The sequence below is a fragment of the Sus scrofa genome, chromosome 5, assembly GCF_000003025.6.
Source record: "Sus scrofa isolate TJ Tabasco breed Duroc chromosome 5, Sscrofa11.1, whole genome shotgun sequence".
In the NCBI taxonomy this organism is placed as follows: domain Eukaryota; kingdom Metazoa; phylum Chordata; class Mammalia; order Artiodactyla; family Suidae; genus Sus; species Sus scrofa.
The window spans coordinates 73,285,865-73,306,278 of record NC_010447.5 but is presented as its reverse complement, the minus strand read 5'-3'; the positions used below and the strand labels follow the sequence as shown (position 1 = coordinate 73,306,278).

General features: G+C 43.5%; 1 protein-coding gene across 1 annotated transcript in view; it reads left to right on the top strand.

Moving 5' to 3' along the window:
* The window catches only part of GXYLT1 (glucoside xylosyltransferase 1), a 134,195-nt gene that overhangs the window by 102,081 nt on the left and 11,700 nt on the right, over positions 1–20,414 (top strand). The window contains exon 8 of the transcript XR_002344161.1: positions 10,596–10,743. The gene's annotated coding sequence lies outside the window, so the exon portion shown is untranslated. The remainder of the gene's footprint in view (positions 1–10,595; positions 10,744–20,414) is intronic.

Sequence of the window (20,414 nt, the reverse complement as noted above, 5' to 3'; positions counted from 1 at the left end):
GAATGTATTTGAATTTTTATTACGGATATTTTTCAAAGATGCAAGCATTGGAGGCAATCCTGGGGGAACCCGCACCTCAAAAAAATGTGGCAGGGGTTGACCTGATTGGCTGGGGAGGTGAGAATTATTCACATTTTAAAGAGCAGTCTGAGGTTGGCTTTCAAAGGGACCAACTCTGAATGAAACTCGAAAGTTTTCCATCGCGACTATGAAGTACCTGGTTTTAAAAGGACGATTTAGTATAAGAGAATCTCAGTGCCACCTCAGTGATGTGGAGAGAAATTCAGATTGAGAAAACAGGAGGAAGAATTAGGGATGACTCTCAATTACATGGGCTGATTAATTGTGTGGTCCACACCAGTGGCTACTTTTTCAGCATCCCCCTTCTCTGGTGTAATTGAGTCTGCCGTTGTATCCATCCATCCTCCTTGGAACTCAGCTCAGTGGCACTAACTCTTCCAGCTGCCTTCATTACCCATGCTGGTCGTCCGGGCTACTTCCCCAGCTGGATTGATGGTGTGGCTGTTGGCACCAATCAATGAAATGGGCCAGAATGACTATATTGCGTGCGTTACAAGGAGGTGTTTTTCATGGGGCCGATATGACTGGTTGCCCACTCCTACTTACATAGCAAAGGGCTTCGATGCTGTGGGAACTAAAATGAAAATGGACATTTTAATCTGAAAAATTTCATGGTTTTTTTTTTTTTTTTTTTTTTTCCCCTCTACGAACAGAGGTTATGTGCTGAGTTTCTTTAAGAATGTGGAATTTTGGGACATGGTTTTCCTTTTCCATCAAGGTCTGAAGTTAGTCACGGGAAAATACATGTTCAATAAATGAGGAATGGCCAATGGAGACAAGGAGCATTTCTTCCCCAATGCATCACTGAGACAGGATACAGGCAAATATTTTAGGGTAAAAGCTGTGTGCCAGTGCTGCATGCTGGTACTTTTCTTACAGTATCTGATTTCATAATTCTCCCTATTATGTGATAATGCAACAACCAAAAAATTGCCTCTGAGAGGAAACAATGCCTTGGGAATAGAAAAGCAAGAGTCAAGAAAATTTCTGCTGAAGACTGTAAATTAAAAGACTTTAAAAAAGCATTTCGATTAGCAACAGTAGCTGTCACTTATTGATTACTTACTGATTTCTTATTAGCTGTTACTTTTTACCATGTGGTAAACCATGCCAGGACTTGATATTCATTCATTGCTTAGTTCAACTTACATTTAATGAGCTATTAACGTGTGCCAGTCACTAGGCTCTGCTTAACAAGCCAGAACTGTGTACACATTCACCCAGCTTGTTAACTGCAAGTGCCTTCTGTAGTTCACTGCTGAGGAAAGGAAAGCTCAGGGACATGACATCAGAGGGTCTCAACTCTGCTACATTAGAATCATCTGGAGGGTTTTTGCATTTGGAAAATATTGATGTTCAGGCTCTACCCTAGACCCGTTAAACCAGAATCAATAAACATGGGACTGGGGGGTCAATCTTTTCTAGAAAAGCTAGTTCCCTTGGGGGTTCTGATGTGCAGCCAGGACTTGGGGACACTGTTGTGAGGTCACCCTGGGCTGCCCATGGACAGAAAGCCATGAAGTCAGGTGAACATATAATGCTGCCTAACTGAGGGCTAAACTCGGTGTCGGGGGCAGTGGTGTCAGTTTAGGATGCCAGGGGTCTCCTTGATTCTCCACGCCATCTCTACTCTAAGCCTCTCGGTTTCTTGAAAGTTCTGTCGAGATGCCCAGTTTGAAGACAAATACGTAATCCTCTGAAGGCTTCTCGCTTAATAGACTGCTACTGCGCCGGGCAGCACGTGTGCCTTGTAACTTCACTTGAGAGGTTTGTTCGATATATGCCGCTAATAGCGGTGGCAGAGATAGAGGGGCAGGAAAGCGCCGCTGGTCCTCTCGGAGGAGAGCAAGTTATCGCTTTGTTTTCAAATAATGCAGTTGGTAATAACTTTTTGGATGTGTGAGAGCTGTAAATCGTTCTGAAATTGAACTGAAGATACAATATCGTAAATCTCTTCCTCGGTGGTGGAATATTTATGGGGAAAGCAATCTAATCAGTTATGTGGGGACGCGGTGTCTGACGTCTGACTGCGCGGGACCCTGTACGGAGGATCTATCGCCTGTTAGAAAATTCCTCGAGGTGAGCACGCGCCGGCATCAGGTGGTGGGCCATTTTCGGTGGGAATAACCAGATGATCCTTTAATAGAATCAATCCGGAATGCATTAGCGGAGCAGGAAAGGACGCCTGGGCCTCCATGGTGGCGGGAAAGGATGGCGAGGGGATGCAGACTGCACCGCTGCTTTCGTGGGGGCAGCCTCCTCTCATGGTTGCTGTATCATTTTGTTCCCTAAATCAATGCTTGTTTATTCTAGGAACTCACAATTCTGCAGAAATGCACATTTCATTAGATGTGTTTTGAAACTCATTATCATCACTATAAGTACCTCTGTGTGGAAAGTAATGAAATAAAACCAAGAGAAGTCGGGAAATCATGGCAAGCTGTGAGAAGGCAGCAGTATACAACCCTGTGATGATTTTTCTTTTGCATAATTATGTCAGTTCTTTAAAGGATAACTATTTGTGGTTTTCTGACTTTGGGGGGTTGTAGTGAAGCACTTTTTTTTTTTTTCAAACAAAATCTGATTCATAGCCACACTGCATAAAACAGATCAAAAGTTGAAGCTGGGGAAATAAGTCAAATCTTTGCCTACTTAACCTTTAGCAGCAGCATCTTGTTCCAAGGTGCCTGATGTACCCTAGAACACCTGAGGGTTTTGCCAATCACAATTCTAGAACCGCTGACCTAGTTAGGACTCTCTCCTTTTGTAAATGAGGAAACCAAATCCAGGAAAAGTCAACTGGCAGAAAGAGAGCAAGGACAAGCATTTTTTTTTTTTTTTTTTTTTTTTTGGCTATTTCTTGGGCCGCTCCCGCGGCATATGGAGGTTCCCAGGCTAGGGGTCGAATCAGAGCTATAGCCACCGGCCTAGCCAGAGCCCCAGCAACGCAGGATCTGAGCCGCGTCTGCAACCTACACCACTGCTCATGGCAATGCCAGATCCTTAACCGACTGAGCAAGGGCAGGGACTGAACCCGCAACCTCAGGGTTCCTAGTTGGATTCGTTAACCACTGCGCCACGACGGGAACTCCTAAATAAACTTTTTTGTATAATTTTTATTAGATTCTACATATAAGTGATATCAGATGACTTTTACCTTTCTCTGTCTGACTTACTTCACTCAGTATGATAATCTCTAGTTCCATCCATGTTGCTACAAATGGCATTGTCATTCTTTTTTATGGCTGAGTAGTATTCCATTGTGTATATATACCACATCTTCCTAATGTCCATAGACAGATGATTGGATTAGGAAGATGTGGTATATATACTCCTAGAATCTTGATGACTTACCAGTTGCCATGGTCTCCATCTCCCTAACCAGGTCTGATTCATTCATTCATTCAACAGACTCTGCTCTAGGGAATCTGGTGTGTCAGTGAACAATATACACAAAACTTCCTGTTCTTGTGGTGCTTACACTCTTGCACAGGGAGAGAAGCGTTGAATAAGAAACACAACATTATTAAATTATGCAGTGTTTTAGAACATAAAAATGCTGTGGAAAAAAACTTAGAGCAGGATGTAGGCCGAGATTTAGAATTTTTGTTCCCCTGAAGGGGGTCAGATGGACAGTTTTGTTTGATTGGCCCTGTCCCTATGTGGGCCTGTCTTCTCTTTTATTAGCCTAGTGCTCAATCCTGGCCTGGTGTGGGGACAGGTTGTGGGAGCTATGATACATATTGTAGATGCCCCAAGGAGGGGCAGGCAAAGCCGTTCTGGGCTAAGTACCACTGTGGGGAGCTCAGAAGTGGCCTCTGACATGATAAAAATATACATGGAAAGGAAGTGGAAATAAAACTCAAAAAATGCTAAAGACAAACTTTATTCTTACCACGTTTCTCCTAGGGCTAGTTCCTGCAAAATCTGTTTAGAAATTCAAAATCTAACCATCCTTTTTTTTTTTTTTTATTGTTCCCAGCGAAGCTTCCCATCTTGAGGCTATCCAAATTAGAATTAATTAAAATTTTAAAAGTTCATTAAATTAAAAAAAAATTTTTAAAAGTTCATTTCCTCAGTCTCACTAGTCACATCTTAAGTGCTCAATAGCCACATACACTAGTGGCTACCATATTGGACAGTGAAGGTACAGAACAGGTCCGTCATCACAGAAAATTCTGCTGGACAGCTCTGCTTTGGACTGTGAGGGTGAATGGGTCCAGAAGTGAGTGGGTAACTGACCACAAGCTGCTTGAAGGCCTGAAGTTAATGCGAGGTGGGCTCCCAACCAGGATTGAGTTTCAGGATGATAAGGAGACTTGAGCCTGGAGATGAGTCATGTACCAAAGAACCAAATCAGGTCACCCATTGGGCTGCCAGAGTATCAGGGCTGAGTACAAGTAGAAAGGAGCTGGAGTAGACTCCTGCTGGCTGGAGTCCAAGGGTGTCTCTACAAGATCTGTGGGGAACACACGAGAGGAGCCCCCCCAAGAACTGCAACTTCTCACATCCCCTCCGTCCTTGCCTTCCTCCTTTTAAGTGTCCTGCCATCAGGTCAGACATATGGGGATGATTTTTGACTCTCTGTGGACTCCTGTCCCCTGTTCCCTGCCTCTCATCCATCTGCTTCCTTAGTCCCTCCTGCTGCTTACCCCCAAGTTCATATCTATATTTTTCTTTCCCTTGGGAGTATTATAAAAACTTCTCAAATCATCTAATGATGATTAGCACTAATCTTTTCACTTTCCAGTCTTTCTGATGCACACCTATAAATTCAGACTTAGGGAGTTCCCGTCGTGGCGCAGTGGTTAACGAATCTGACTAGGAACCATGAGGTTGCGGGTTCGGTCCCTGCCCTTGCTCAGTGGGTTAACGATCCAGTGTTGCCGTGAGCTGTGGTGTAGGTTGCAGACGCGGCTCGGATCCCGCGTTGCTGTGGCTCTGGTGTAGGCCGGTGGCTACAGCTCCGATTCAACCCCTAGCCTGGGAACCTCCATATGCCGAGGGAGCGGCCCAAGAGATGGCAACAACAACAACAACAACAACAACAAAAAGACAAAAGACAAAAAAATAAAAAATAAAAAAATAAATTCAGACTTAAACCATAGCTCTGATCCTGGTCTGCTGGACCCCCAACTTCGCTGGCTTCTCATGTTCCCCAAATCAAGTTCCCAGTCTTTCCCTGGTATTTGAGACACTCTGTAAAATGTTCCAATCTCTCTTTCCAATGTTTGTTTGTTTGTTTGTTTACAAACTTGTGCCCTAGTATACCCCCAGGTGGATTAATTCTGGCTCCTAAATCTGTTTCTGTCTTGACTTACCCATACTGTCCTTTTCACTTGGGATGCCTTACCCACCCTTTCAACCCAACCTTGCTTAAAGGCTCCTGTTAAACTCCATCTCTACAAAATCTTTTCCGAATTTCCCCCTAAGTTGAACATTCTCCATCTGCCTCTCCAGATTCACTCTCTCCACCCTTGCTTGCTACCTAGGAGGCTGACCTGTGTGGATTGTGCTATTTACCCTCTTGCTTCCAATTGGGTCTGGCCAATGGGACAGGAGCAGAGGGCATGAGAGAGGGAGAGAGAGAGAGAGAGAAGGGTCAAGGTTTTTATTTTCCTGCTGCCCTTTCTGGGCGGCAAGTGGCAGAGATGGCACTCCTTGCTGAAGGCTGGCATTCCCATTAGAGGCCCCTCGCAACAGCTTCTGCCCTTTCAGGTACGTTCAGGTCTTAGAGGTGGTCATAGGGCCTTGCTATTGCTAACCCTGCAGGGCTTTACCATTTTTACTTGTTTCTCTCAATTTTTCTCATACCTTTGATAGAAGCTCTTTCATGAAATGATCCTCAGTTACTCCTTTTGGATGGTCCATCTGTTTATTACCAAGTATCTGTTTGCTGCTAAACGTTCCATCCGTTACAAGCAAGCATTCCTACTCTAGACACAACTACTCTCTCTGTCAAATACCTTCTCTCTTGGGGCACTTTCTGTGGTCTTGATTTTCCCTATTAGACTAAAAGCACCTATTATTGAGCACTTACCATTGATCAGTCACTATTCCGAATGCTGGGCAATTTAGTGATGCGCAATATAGTTAAGTCTTTGCCACCTTGAATAATAGAACGAGTATTCAATAAGCGATTATCACATGGCAGGCAATTTTAAAAGTCTTTTACTTGTAGTTAATTATTTCATCCATATAACAACCTTGTGATACGTTTTACAAATGAGAAAATAGAACCTCAGAGAAATTAATTCTCCTGAGGTCACACAGCCACAAAGTAGCAAAACTGGGATTCTTTTTTCTTATTTCTCTTTTGGCCCCTGCGGCATATAGAGTTTCTGAGCCAGGGATTAGATCTGAGCCACAGTTGTGAACCACACCACAGCTATGGCAACACAGGATCCTTAAACCGACTGTGCCAGGCCTGGGATCTAACCTGCACCCTGGTACTACAGAGAAGCCTCTGATCCTTTGTGCCACAGTGGGAACTCCCAAAGCTGGGATTCTAACTCATGTGCTCTGACTCCAAAGCTCATACTCTTAACCCTATCACTGTATCATCTCTTCCTAGCTTAGTGTCCTTTGCAATGACTAGTACATAGCTGACACTCAGCACATTTGTTGAGCTGATTTGAGTAGATGGTCCCATTAGTAAAAGAAGATACCAATGGCATAATGCTTTGTAGGTTCAACAAAATTTTGATTTTAATAGCTTTTAAGAATAATTTGGTTCTTTTTGCTTTTGTATCATTTTCAAGTGTTTCAAGGAGCAGGTGGTAAGAAATGGATTCTTTCCTCCATTCAGTCAAGCTAAATGGCTGGTCACATTGGCTGGATCTTCATCACATACGGAATTGTGTGCACTAACCCTGGGCAGGTGACAGCCTCTCTTGTGACATAGCAAGTCTCAATGGATAGTATTTGCAGCAAATGCTTAGTTACAACAGAATGGCACCCAACTTGTAATCATTAATAGGAACCCGTGTAAGAGTTCACCATAGCTGTGACTTCTTCTACTGGGGAATCATTCTGTTTGAAATATAATGTACTCAAAAAGCAGCAAAAACTGTAGTTAGAAATCACTGTAATGGCTTTCATGAAAGCTATCGCTAATTTAGGGCCCAATTAAAACTAGAAATCCAATTATTGCTGAATAACATAATTGCAAGAAAGTAACTTGAATTGCACGTATGTCAGTAATTAAGGAGGAAGCTTTAATAAGAGAATCTGTCTGAACCACTACAAGGAGGGGCCAAAGAGTCTGGAAGTTCTGCTTGCTTTCTCCTTCAGGGTGGGTCACAGCCAGAAATGCCAGAGCCATAGGGTGCTGACAGTCAGCTCTGAATCTGGTAAACATGCTGTGCTTTTATAACCCAGCCCACGAGGTCCTGGTAAGAGAAATGCAGAATTTATGAGCAGGGTATATCTGATATCTGAATCCACATCCTATGAACATCAAATACATTGTTAGCTCTGAAAAATTAAATATCAGGAGCTGCTATATGTTACATATTTGAGATGCTATAGAAAGAAGTTGGCAGTTAAAGCGTCAAAGGCTGTATACCTTTACAGTTCACAGGTTTTGACCTTGTGGTTAATTTCACTGCATTGATTCTGCTGCTTGCAGTGGAGTGGCCAGGCTGCTGGGGGTATGGGCTTGGAGGGCCACAGACTGGGCACATGAGTGCAATGGAATTCTCTTGTGGTGCCACAGATTAAGGATACAGCATTGTTACTGCAGCGGCTTGGGTTGCTACTGTGGCATGGGTGAGATCACTGGCCTGGGAATTCCCACATGTTAGGAGTGCAGCAAAAAAAGTGCTGCCCTGGGCGGAGCAAGGGGTAGCCCTCTGTCTGCAAGTCTGGTGTATTTTTCTTTATATCCCTGGCCAGCAGAGGGTGCTGGCAGCTCCTCCTACAGAATCCTGGGTAGGTAATTTCATTTTACTACACAGGGTATCAGGTGGTTTGAAGTTTTACTGCAATACAGCGGGGCCACCATTCTCAAATTGTGTGCCTCAGAATCATCTAGAGGGCTTGTTAAAACGCAGGTGCTTGGAGTTCCCGTCGTGGCGCAGTGGTTAACAAATCCGACTAGGAACCAGGAGGTTGCGGGTTCGGTCCCTGCCCTTGCTCAGTGGGTTAATGATCCGGCGTTGCCCTGAGCCGTGGTGTAGGTTGCAGACGTGGCTCGGATCCTGCGTTGCTGTGGCTCTGGCGTAGGCCGGTGACTACAGCTCCCATTGGACCCCTAGCCTGGAAACCTCCATATGCCGCAGGAGCGGCCCAAAGAAATAGCAAAGACAAAAAAAAAAAAAAAAAACCAAAAAAACGCAGGTGCTGGGCCTCACCCTAGAGTTTCTGAGTCACTCCTTCTGGGGTGGGGCCTGAGAATCTGCACTTACTGTTTAAAAAATTTTTTTTATTAAAGTATAGTTGCTTTACAATGTTGTGCCAATTTCTGCTGTATAGCAAAGTGACCCAGTCTTCTCCCCAGAACCTCCGAAGAAGGCATGAAATTCTACGCCCTCAGCTCTGGGATCTGTGAAGGATCATTTCACTCAGCAATAAATAAAGGGCAACAGAGGGGAAAGTCAATTTGGCTCAGAAGGAATAAAATAAAGCCCTGATCAAGTCCAAAGATAGTATCACAATGACCTAGATTTGTACCCTTTGATTCCTGCCCTGTTGTCCGGGTCTCCCCATTCAGGACCTGTGCTTGCTTCCCACTCAGCCTCCACTGTCCTTGCACCCCACTCCCAGCCCAATGATCTGGCATCGCCCTGAGCTGTGGTGTAGGTCGCAGATGTGGCTCGGATCCCGCGTGGCTGTGGCTGTGGCTGTGGCTGGTGGCTACAGCTCCCATTGGACTCCTAGCCTGGGAAGCTCCATATGCCGTGGGTGTGGCCCTGAAAAGATTAAAAAAAAAAACAAAAAACAAATCAAAGAACAAATGGTTTGCTCCTCTGCCATGGAGCCTATGGAGTAACTTCTCCGAGGTCATCATTAGAGAAACATGGACACTGGTGTTATAGGAAAAACAAATTTGACTCCATATTAGATCTGTTCCTTTTACTTTAATCTTTGTCCTCTCCCACTTGTGCTTCGTTATCCTAAGCAACTTTTGCAAAAAGGATGATGCCTATAGCCTGTTACATACAGGCCAGCCTAGTCTCAAGGCTATGACTTTTAAGAGTTATTACATTTTAAGATAAAAAGTTGCAGAACATAGAGTAGCCTTGGTTTTGTTGGAGGTTTATAGGAACATCCTGCCCTGACTGTGACTTGATCTACTTGGGCGGCTACAAAAACAAAGGATCTCTGCACCAAGAAATTTGCAACAACTGACCACATCCCCCTGTTCTTGTATAAAAGGAGCTTGAATTCAGACTGAGGGAAGATGGTTCTTTGAGACACTAATTGCCATTTCTCAGTCTGCTGACCTTCCGATTAAAAGTCATTATTCCTGGAGTTCCCATTGGGGTACACTGGGTCTCTCTGGAGGTGCTGGTTTGATCCCTGGCCCAGGTGCAGTGGGTTAAGGATCTAGCATTGCTGTACACTGGGTCTCTCTGGAGGTGCTGCTTTGATCCCTGGCCCAGGTGCAGTGGGTTAAGGATCTGGCATTGCTGCAGTTGTGGTGTAGGCTGAAACTCCGGCTCAGATTTGATCCCTGGCCTGGGAACTTCCATATACTGGCAGGTGCCCCAACAACTTGTTTCCCGATTTCTTGGCCTGTTGTGTTGTGAGTAGAATGAACTTAGTCTCAGTAACCCTGACCTGGCTGACCCGGCTTTCCCACTGTCACACACCCCCACAGAAGGGGATGTGGGGTGTGGGGCTGACCAGGGAGAAAGGCAAGATTTCCACACCATGGCCTCACAGGTGTGACGTGGGATTGGGGAACTCACCAGAAGATAAGGTTCCTACAGCTCCAGAATTATTCTGACAGCCAACAATTGGCTACACTGCAGAACTGCAGAAAACCCCTCTGGGGCTTTTGGTACTTCACCATGGGGCCTATTTCTGGGGCTTTGGAAAGCCTCCCTTTGTGGACCAGGGGAGGGAGGGGCAGGTCTACAGCTAACTGGGGAAGAGGATGGGAGGGCAGTTCCTCGCGAGCCTGGCGGAAGTAGGCCACAGCAGGCCAAGGGTTCAAGAAGATGGGAGAGGCCAGCTTCTCCGTGCTGGCTGGGGCCCCTCCCCTCCCCTTTTGGTTTAAAAACAAAAACCCACGATGATGAAGATTGTGAGGGGAAGGAAGTGCCAAAGCCCTGCCTAGGGTTTGCATCAGCAGAAGCCCATCCTGGTCTTGCCTCCCGCTGCCGGGGAAAGGCCACCCTTGGCCCAACCCGCCTCCCCATCCCGTGGCCAGAGCGGTGGGTCCCCGCGCAGGAAGCGCGGAGCGGAGCATGCGCAGAGCAGAGGCTCGGGGAAAGGGTGGGGGCAGGGGGCGCCCAGGCCTGGCTGGGATCCTGAAACCCCAGGCCCACGCCACCTCACGTTAACAGGCGGCAGCTGGCTCACTCCGGAAACAGTTCTGCTGGGACGGCAACGCCCTCACATGTTCCTGAGAAAGAAGGAGGGACCCGAGAGTTTACAGAAGCCTTTCACGGTCGTAGGTGATGGAGCAGCCCACGGATCTCCGCAGTCAGGAAGGTGAGCCTTCCTTGGGGATGAGCGGGTTAAGTGACGGGGGCGGGGGTGGGGTGGGGAGTGGGGCTGCGGGTGCTGGTAACTTGGAGCAGCAACGCCGCTTAAGAGGATCTGGTGAGATAGAGGCACCAGGGCCCTAGATGTTCCTGTTAGGAGCGACTCCACCTGGGCAAAGTTGCGTTTTCAGGGAAAGGGCTGTAGGCAGTATCTGCTTAGAGGGTGGGGAAAGTAGGAGCCATTCACCTGTAAATCTCTGTCCTATAGTGGGAGCGAAGTATTTATAGTAGTCACCCCTTAGGTTCCCTCTTGCTTCTGGAAGTTTTGGTTACCCTCGGTCAACTGCGGTCTGAAAATATTACATGGAAAATTCCAGAAATACACAATTCATAAGTTTAAAATGGCATACCATTCTGAGAAAGGTGATGAAAACTCACCTTGGCGTTCTGTCTCTTGTCCCATGTATCCTGCCTTTTAGTCACTACTTAGCTACTAGGTTATCAGGTGGACTCTCTCAGGGTGCAGGGCTTGTGTTCAAGCCTCTTATTTTGCTTAATAATGGCCCCAGAGGCAAGGGGAATGATGTGCTGAATCCTGTAAAGTGCTTTCTTTGGGTAGAAAGGTGAAAGTTCTTGATTTAAGAAAAGAAAAAAAAGTGTATGCTGACATGGAACATCTATGATAAGAATAAATCTTTGATCTGTGAAATTGTGAGGAGGCAAAAGGAAATTCTTGCTAGTTTTACTGTCAAACCTCAAACTGCAAAGGTTACAGCCACAGTGTTTAATAAGTGACTAGTTAAGATGGAAAAGGAATCACATTTTTTTTTTTTTTTTGTCTTTTTGCCATTTCTTGAGCCGCTCCTGTGGCATATGGAGGTTCCCAGGCTAGGGGTCCAATCGGAGCTGTAGCCACCAGCCTATGCCACAGCCACAGCAACGCGGGATCCAAGCCGTGTCTGCAACCTGCACCACAGCTCACGGCAACGCCAGATTCTCAACCCACTGAGCAAGGCCAGGGATCAAACCCGCAACCTCATGGTTCTTAGTCGTTTTTGTTAACCACTGAGCCACAACAGGAACTCCGGAAAAGGAATCACATTTGTGAAACATTTTTTGAGAGAGAGAAAGACCACATTCACATACTTTTATTGCAGTATATCAGTATAATTATTTTATTCTTAGTTATATAAACCTCTTACTGTGCTTTATTTATTTTTGTCTTTTTAGGGCCACCCCCGCGGCACATGAAGGTTCCCAGGCTAGGGGTCCAATCAGAGCTGTAGCTGCTGTGCTACGCCACAGCCACAGCGATGTGGGATCCGAGCCATGTCTGTGACCTACACCACAGCTCATGGTAACGCCAGATCCTTAACCCACTGAGCGAAGCCAGGGGTTGAACCTGCATCGTCATGGATGCTAATCAGATTCGTTTCCACCGAGCCACGATGGGAACTCCATGCCTAACTTATAAATTAAACTTTATCGTAGGTATGTATATATAGGAAAAAACATGGTGTCTTTCTCATCTAGTCAGTTCTCACCATCATATCTGGGTCTGACGTTCCCTGACCCCTAAGCAGAAGCTGACTGCTAGTGATTTCTATTCTTTGCCATGTTTCTTTTATCTTTTACCTCTGCTCCCTCTCTGCCTTTATCCTCCATTGGCCTGGCACTATCTTTTGCAAGAAGCTCCTTATCAGTGTCACCCTCCATCTCTCCATCAGCCCATTCATCCTTCATACAGCCACAGAGTTATCTTCCTACACACAGGTTCGAGACTGTCATTTGCTTGTTCAGAATTCTCAATATCAAGGAACGTTTTAGTGATTGACACTTTCTTCATGTACCCAGTTTTAAAAATATCAACAAAATAATTTTAAGTAATGAAATATATATCTATATAATATCTATACAAATCAAATTTTATATACGTATATAAATAAATATCAAACAACAACACATGTTTGTCAGGATGTCCAATGAATGTGAAGGTTGATAACAGTTTGAGTCAATCACAGATAAACTTTGTTGCTGTTGGCTTGAGCAGATGTATTGTTTAATTTTCACTGGACTTTTAGAGACATAAAAATGCTTTAGGACCTCTTTTTGCAGTTCCCCAAATTGCTAGTATCCAGGAAACCCTAAAATTTGTATCAGGTTATTTTACAATCTTTCTAGATCGGAAGTAACCATCCCAAGATAGTAAAAAGGGTTACGTGCACAGTTTTGAGTGTTACAAAGTTATGTGATTGACTCCTGCTGAATGCTGGTCAAAGACACACCAAAGATAAACTGAATTATGGGCACTTAAAACTAATTTGCGTGGACCTGTCAGGAGAAATTTATGATTTCATTTCTAGAAATAGGATAAAGAAATGAAATAAAGTCTAATTCCGGTGTGTAAATTAGGGAAATCAACCTCTTACAGTTTGGTCCCGAATAAACTGCCTTCTATTCGACATGCTCAAGAGCGTGGTCTTCCCTTTAATTCACATTGTGGAATAATTGCCCTGGTGGAAATCAGAAACATGCAAGGTAATATATTAGTTTTACTCAATGATTCTTGAGAGGTGATACCTCAATTAACAAATCCTCAGGGAAAGAGGCAGTGTTGAAAAAAAAAAAAAAAGTTCCAATCTCATCTTCATAAATCAAGCCAGGCAGAACTGCCTCTAGGCATTTGGCAGGACAGAAACACCTCTGAGCAGAGCGGCTCTCAGCCCTGCCCCGATGTAAGCACATAGGGGCACTCTTCGGCAAATGTCTAAAGGATTTCCCCCTTCTCTGTTTCTCTGCCTTCCATTTTCTGTTAACCTCTTACCAGATTGCCCCCTCCTCTGACTTAGAAAATTCTACAGCCTCTTTTTTCCCCTTATCCTCCATCAGAAACTGGTTTGGTAACAGTTTTGTTTGCTGATTAATATGCAGAATGTGAATTAAATGTGGATAAATTTGAATGGACCTGGTAAATCAGCCAGGTCTTCCAAGTCAAATCTGTACCAACTTGGAGAATCCTGGGTCTTGGAACGGTTTCCTGGGGTGTCCCCAGCATTTGAGTCAGTACCTGGCAGGTACATAACGAACGGTTGTTGAAGGAACAATGAGAAGCTTCCTTCCCTCTCACCGGAAGCCGAAGGGGTGAGGCGGGGGAAGGCGTGGTGGGGCGTGAATGTCAGGAGCCTTAGGGAAGTGGGTGAACTGAAACCCTAGTAGGTCTCTGACATGAACCTGATGGTTCCTCCAGGTGTCTGGTGGATCTGTCAGAACCTTCCTCCCACACCCTAGACTTTTGTGTGTCTGGGGGGTAACAAGGAGGGGCTGTGGTTGCTGGGTCCTTTTTTTTCCTTTTATAGTTATTTTGCTCCTGTTCGAACCCACTACAGCAGTAACATCATTTGCTGTGTCCAAGGTAAAATGAGCATGAGCGGCCCTTAGTTCAAAATGTATTAAGAATTTCGTGCCAATCAAAATGAGGAAGAAATACCCCTCCGCACTCACTGGGATAGCTGAAATAAGAAAGATGGACAATAACAAATGCTGTGGAGGATGTGGAGAGATTGGAACCCTCATACAGCGCTGGTGGGAGTGCAAAATGATGCTAACAGTTTGGAAGACAGTTGGCAGTTCCCCAAGAAGATAAACATGGAGGTACTGTATGATCCCACAGTTCTACTCCTGGGCATGTTCCGGAGAGAACTGAAAACACATGTTCACACAAAAACTTCTACATGAATGCGCATAGCAGCATTATTCATAATAGCCAAAAGGTCAAAAGACCTCAAATATCCATCAACTGATAAATGGATAAACAAAATGTGAATTCAGTTTTGTTTGCAATGGAATATTATTTAGCAATAGAAAGGAACGAAGTACTGACACACGCCACAGCATGAATGAACCTTGAAAATAGGCTAAGTGAAAGAAGCTACACACAGAGAGCACATACTCTGTGATTCTGTTTTTATGCAGTGTTCAGAATATGCAAATCCTTCAAGACGGGGATTAGATGAATGGTTGTCAGGGCCTATGGGGGGGATGGGGAATGACTGCTGCTGGCTACAAAGTTTCTGTTTCATCAAAAAGTTCTGGAACTTGGTGGTGGTGATGTTTGTACATGTTTGTACAATCTGTAAATAGAGCAAAAACATGGAATTGTATACTTTGAAAAGGTGATTTTTATAGTGTGTGAATTATATCTCAATAAAAAAATATTGAGAATTTCAAGACAGCAAGAGCAGAACATGAAGCTGAATACAGAGCCCTTTGTGTTTGGGGCCTGGGCATCTGTACAGGTGTGGCCAGGAAGCCAACTCCCCCTCTGTCTCTTAAGCCCTCTCATCCTTTGTCTCTTCTCTTCCAACCATATTGCATACTTTATCCCCATTTATTTCTGTGTTAGGTGTGTTATATAAACCAGTTCGGATAGAGTGAACAACCATCCCGATTTGCCGTGGACCGAGAGATTTCCCAGGATGTGGAACTTTCGGTGCTAAAACTTGGAAAATCCCAGACAAATTGAGATGAGTCGGTCACCTTAGTGGTCAGGGAACAACATTTATGCTGTTATTTTTCCTAACTGAAATCCTGAAACACATCTCCTGGCCTATCATGTCTACCAGTGATGATGGCAATTCGGTATGGAGAATTGGTTCCTGGCCCATTAATCACCTAGGTGGTTGGCAGAAATGCAGAATCTCAGGCCGCTCCCAGGCCTGCACTGTAACAAGATCCTCAGGTGACTCACATGCACCTTGAAGATGTGGAAGATGGCAGACCAGACAGGAGATCTGGGTTCTGGTTCGGGATTTGCCACTGGCTGTGTAACCTTGGGCAAATTGCTTAACCTTTCTGGTCTCACTGTTTTAACCTGTGAAATATGGGTGTGGATTCTTAAAGCTAGTGGTTAGTGGACATAGATACTACATCTGTTAAATTTGTAGCATCTGGATTTTGAACAATCTATCTGGCTCTAGAATCAGACAACTCTGCTTTGGTAATTTACTAGCTTGGTAACTTTGGTTATGTGTCTTTCAATTTTCTCATCAGAGTTGTTGGGGAGGGTAAGTGAGATAAATAGCATTCACAAAGTACTTGGCTCACGGTAGACCCTCATTAAATGGTAGCTATTAGTTTTTGTATTCTTAGAATCTAAGGTTCTGATGCGAATGTACCATTAGAATACATCTTCATTAATAGAATTGGATCTGGGTGTCTTTTTATAATTGCAAGAATCCTTGTGCCTTGAAGAGGATTCAAGGCAGGTGCAAGGGTGTATTTAACTCCAGATTTCTTATTTAGATTGTTTCAGCTTGGAGGTTACTTAAAAATCTAGTCTACTTCTACCTAACACACGGCTCTTGTATCTTAGGATAGAGTCATCAGCTACAAAGAGAAAAAAATCAGGAGGAGGGTCTGAAAACAGGGAGCAGCAATACGGTTTCCATGGTTAAGCAAACTAAGCTTTGATCTTTGAGAAAGAATGGTAAGAGAAGTTCAGCGCTTGAGGTTTCTCTGCAGGCTGGATTTACCAGTTGACAGGGGCATGTAACAGTTCTAAGTCTCCAAGGTCTTTGTTGGATATTTTTTGTTGTTCTTTGGTTCCAACGCTCCATCAGATTTACATGTTGGAGATATAATTAGCCATCGACTGATTGCAAAGAATCAGCCATAATTTAAAAATACGAATTAACATAAAATGGCAAGCATTAAAAGTTAATGTTAACTTGATGCTCATTTATTTTTGCATCCAAATGAGCCTTATTAAGTTACTTAGTCCATCTAAACATCAGGGTTTTCTCTCACTTGCTAAGTTGTGATAACAATTTCTTATACGCTAAACTCTGATAACAATTTTGAAAAACACAGGCCCCGTAAGCTGTTGCTATTCAGTTTTCAATTTCTTCTGTGGCCTGGCATAAGTAAGCACCACTATACAGTTTGGTATATTAAAGTTCAGAGTCTAAATATGGACTTTATATTTTCTAAAGGGCTTTCCAAAGGAAATTATATTTTGACTGTCAATGCCCTGTGGTTTCTTTCACTGTCAGCACCATCGATAATTTGGGCAGGTGGATGGAGTACAGATGGGAAAGGAATGTATGGAAATGTAGCAGGCCTGTGAGCTGTGGGCTTAAAAAAGCAAATCAAGCCAATTGGCTTAGAATTATGATGGTTGGCTTTCTAATGCATATTCAGAGAAGGCTGAAAAAATGTATGAATTTAATTGTACCATAAAGCTGTCACAAGAAAATATATACTGAATATCAAGTAGGGTAACACTTCTTCTGGAGAGTTAATCTGTGAAAGTTAAAAAAAATTTAAAGAATGTTATAGCCGAATAAATAACAGGAAGAAATAGGTGGTGCTAGGGAACAGCTTTTGGAACAAGAAAAGAATTGCACAAACGCAGATTTCAAAGGAGAAACAGAGTTGATATTTCATAGGTATTAGAATTTCCCCGTTGAATATATAGAGCAAATCTGGGAAAAAGAGTTTAAAGAGTGAGACTGTTTTAACATCTCTCAAACCAAAGGTTTAAGAAAATCTATCAGTAATATTTAGATAACCATTAATAGTGTGATGCTATGTGCATTAATGTCAATGAGTGGGGTTTTACTCCTTTGTATTGAAAATTCAGTGTTTCTATAAGTCCGACTGAAAATGACTAGAAATACCTGATACTTTGTCTAGTAGAGGTTGCTCCTTCAACTTTACCACGCGTATAAATCACCTGAGGGTCTTCTTAAAAATGTAGATTCTTTTTTTTTTTTTTGCATTTTTTTATTGAGGTAAAATGCACTCAACATAAAATTAATCATTATTTTTATTTTTTTGGTCTTTTTAGGGCATATGGAAGTTCCCAGGCTAGGGGTTAAATAAGAGCTATAGGTGCCAGTCTACACCACAGCCACAACAGCAACGCGAGATCCTTAACTCATGGAGCCAGGCCAGGGCTCGAACTGGCAACCTCATGGATGCTAGTCGGGTTAATTAACCCCTGAGCCATGATGGGAAGTCCTCATGAACTATTTTAAAGTGTACAACCAAGTAGCATGTAGTACATTCACAATGTTCTGCTACCGTCACTTCCATCTGGTTCCATCTGGTTCTTGTTATTATTAAAGTATAGTTGATTTACAGTGTGCTGTCAATTTCTGCTGTACAGCAAAGTGACCCAGTCGTACATATATATACATTCTTTTTTTCCTCATATTATCTTCCATCATGTTCTATCACAAATGACTGGGTGTAAGTTCCCTGTGCTGTACAGTAGGACCACATTGCTTGTCCACTCTAAATGTAATAGTTTACATCTATTAATCCTAAACTCCCCATCCATGCCACTCCCTCCCCCATCCCCCTTGGCAGCCGCAAGTCTGTTCTCTATGTCTATGAGTCTGTTTTGTATATAGATTCATTTGTGCCTTTGCAGCAACATGGATGCAACTAGAGATTCTCATACTGAGTCAAGTAAGTCAGAAAGAGAAAGACAGATATCATATGAGATCCTATATTTCTTTTTCTTTTCTTTTGGCCACATTCATGGCATGTGGATGTTCCTGGGCCAGGGATCGAATCAGAGCTGCAGCTGCAACCTGCCTCACAACTTAAGCATTGTGGATCCTTAACCCACTGCACTGGGCCAGAACACTGTCAATTGACAGAACCACCACAGAGAACTGAGCTGCTGCAGCCGGATATTTAACCTGCTGTGTCACACCAGGAACTCTGAGATCCTGCATTTTTAATGTGCTCCTGGATGTTGCTGGTGCTATTGGTATAAGGCTGGTGCTTAGATGGAGCTGGGACTCCTCAGAGTCTGAGCTGCAGCCCATTGAGGAGCAGGGCAGGCCAGAGCTCTGACTACCTAGCCTCAGCAGAATAATGAGCCTATTGAACCACTGATGGAGTCAGATGGACTTGACGGCTTATTTATGCTCAGAGACATTGAGGATCTCCTCCAGGTCTTTTCCACAGAATGTATAAGATTTCAGATCATGTGCACTGCCATTCATGCTGTATTTTGTCAAATTATTTTTGCCTTCTATATCAGAGGTTGGCAACCTATGGGGAGGAGGCCAAATCCAGCCCACTGCTTGTTTTTGTACAGATGGCAAGTGATGAATAGCTTTTTTTTTAATGGTTGACGAATAATCAAAAGAATGACATTTTTATGGTATATGCATGATATATGAAATTCCAGTTTCAGTGTCCATAAATAAAGTTTTATTGGAACACAGCCATGCTTATTTACGTATGTTTGTTTACATTTGTTTTCAATGGCTGTTTTCATGATATGGTAGCAGAGCTGACAAAGACCATATGCCCACAAAGCCAAACATATTGCTGTCTGGCCCTTTACAGACAAAGTTTGTCAACCCCTGATCTATATGATTATTTCAGGCTGTAAGTACAGAATAAAGATATCAAGATAACATGCAATAGAAAAGAAAAGCATGCAATATTAGGCATATAAATCAGAAGTTAAACATTATTAGGAAGAGTCAGCTCACAGAGCTGCATTTTATAAAACACAGCTTTTAAAGAAGTTCTCTTTTCTCAGAACAAAACATTAAAAATCAGACTTCTGCTCCTGACCAAGCATTAGAACCTTTAATTCTCTTTTCTTTCTTTTTAAAAAAAGCCATTCTTGGCCATTTCCTCCCATTTCCATGGCTGTAAAGCTGTATGTGAAAATGTCAAGTGCTTTTTAAGAATGGATTTTGCACTTGCCATTTTCAAGTGCAGTGAATTTACACTTCAAAAAGTCAGGCACGACTTCATAATTGAATTGCACCTGATCTTTTCAAGTGCTGGGCACTGGAACTTGGAGTCAAGGACAAGCTGAGAACTACACTGAGTTTCTAGGAGTTGAATCTATCCTGAATTCAAGCCCTCAAAACTAATAACAAAAGACTTATGCCGGAGAAAGGCAGGTATGGAGAAAATACTTTTTGAGTTCCAGCCCAAGCTGTTGATGAAGGTTCACTGTGTTAATATTCTCGGATTATTTTTGGATAATTTGAAAAATAATGGCTGGGTGACCTAGGATTTAGGATATGCCCACACTTGATGGGTGGGGCCACTAGAGCAATCTCTAAGAAACTGATAGACTAAAGATTTAGGGATTGTTTCCTACCTTAAAGATAAATGGACTCTATGCTGCCATCATAAAAAGCCCAAGGCTGTTGCCGGAATTGGCCTCTATCTGTCAGTGCTGAATTGAAATGCAGAGACAGAGTTTTGGGTAATGGAGAAAAAAAAGCTTTATTGCTTTGCCAGGCAAAGGGGGGGCGGTCATAGCAGGCTAATGCCCCAAAGACTGTGCCTCTCATTAGAAAGAATTATGAGGAGTTTTATAGTAAAAAGGAGAAAAACAGGTTTTCAAATAGGAATCAATGGGACAAACATTGATTCTTCTTTCTTTGGGGGAATCTTAGTCATCAAAGCTGGAGCCAGGAGATGGTGGACTTCTGGGTTACTGCCTTGAATAACAGTACTTGTGAAAAGTGCATATTGATCAGAACAAACAGAAAAGTTTCTGAGAAACATCATGTGCTAACAAATCTTTAACCCACAGGCAACTGTGCTCAGGGTGATGGTGTTTAGGGTGCAGGTACACCAGGGAGAAGGACAAGGAAAGACTCTAAGCTGTCCTTGACTCTTCTTCCCTTG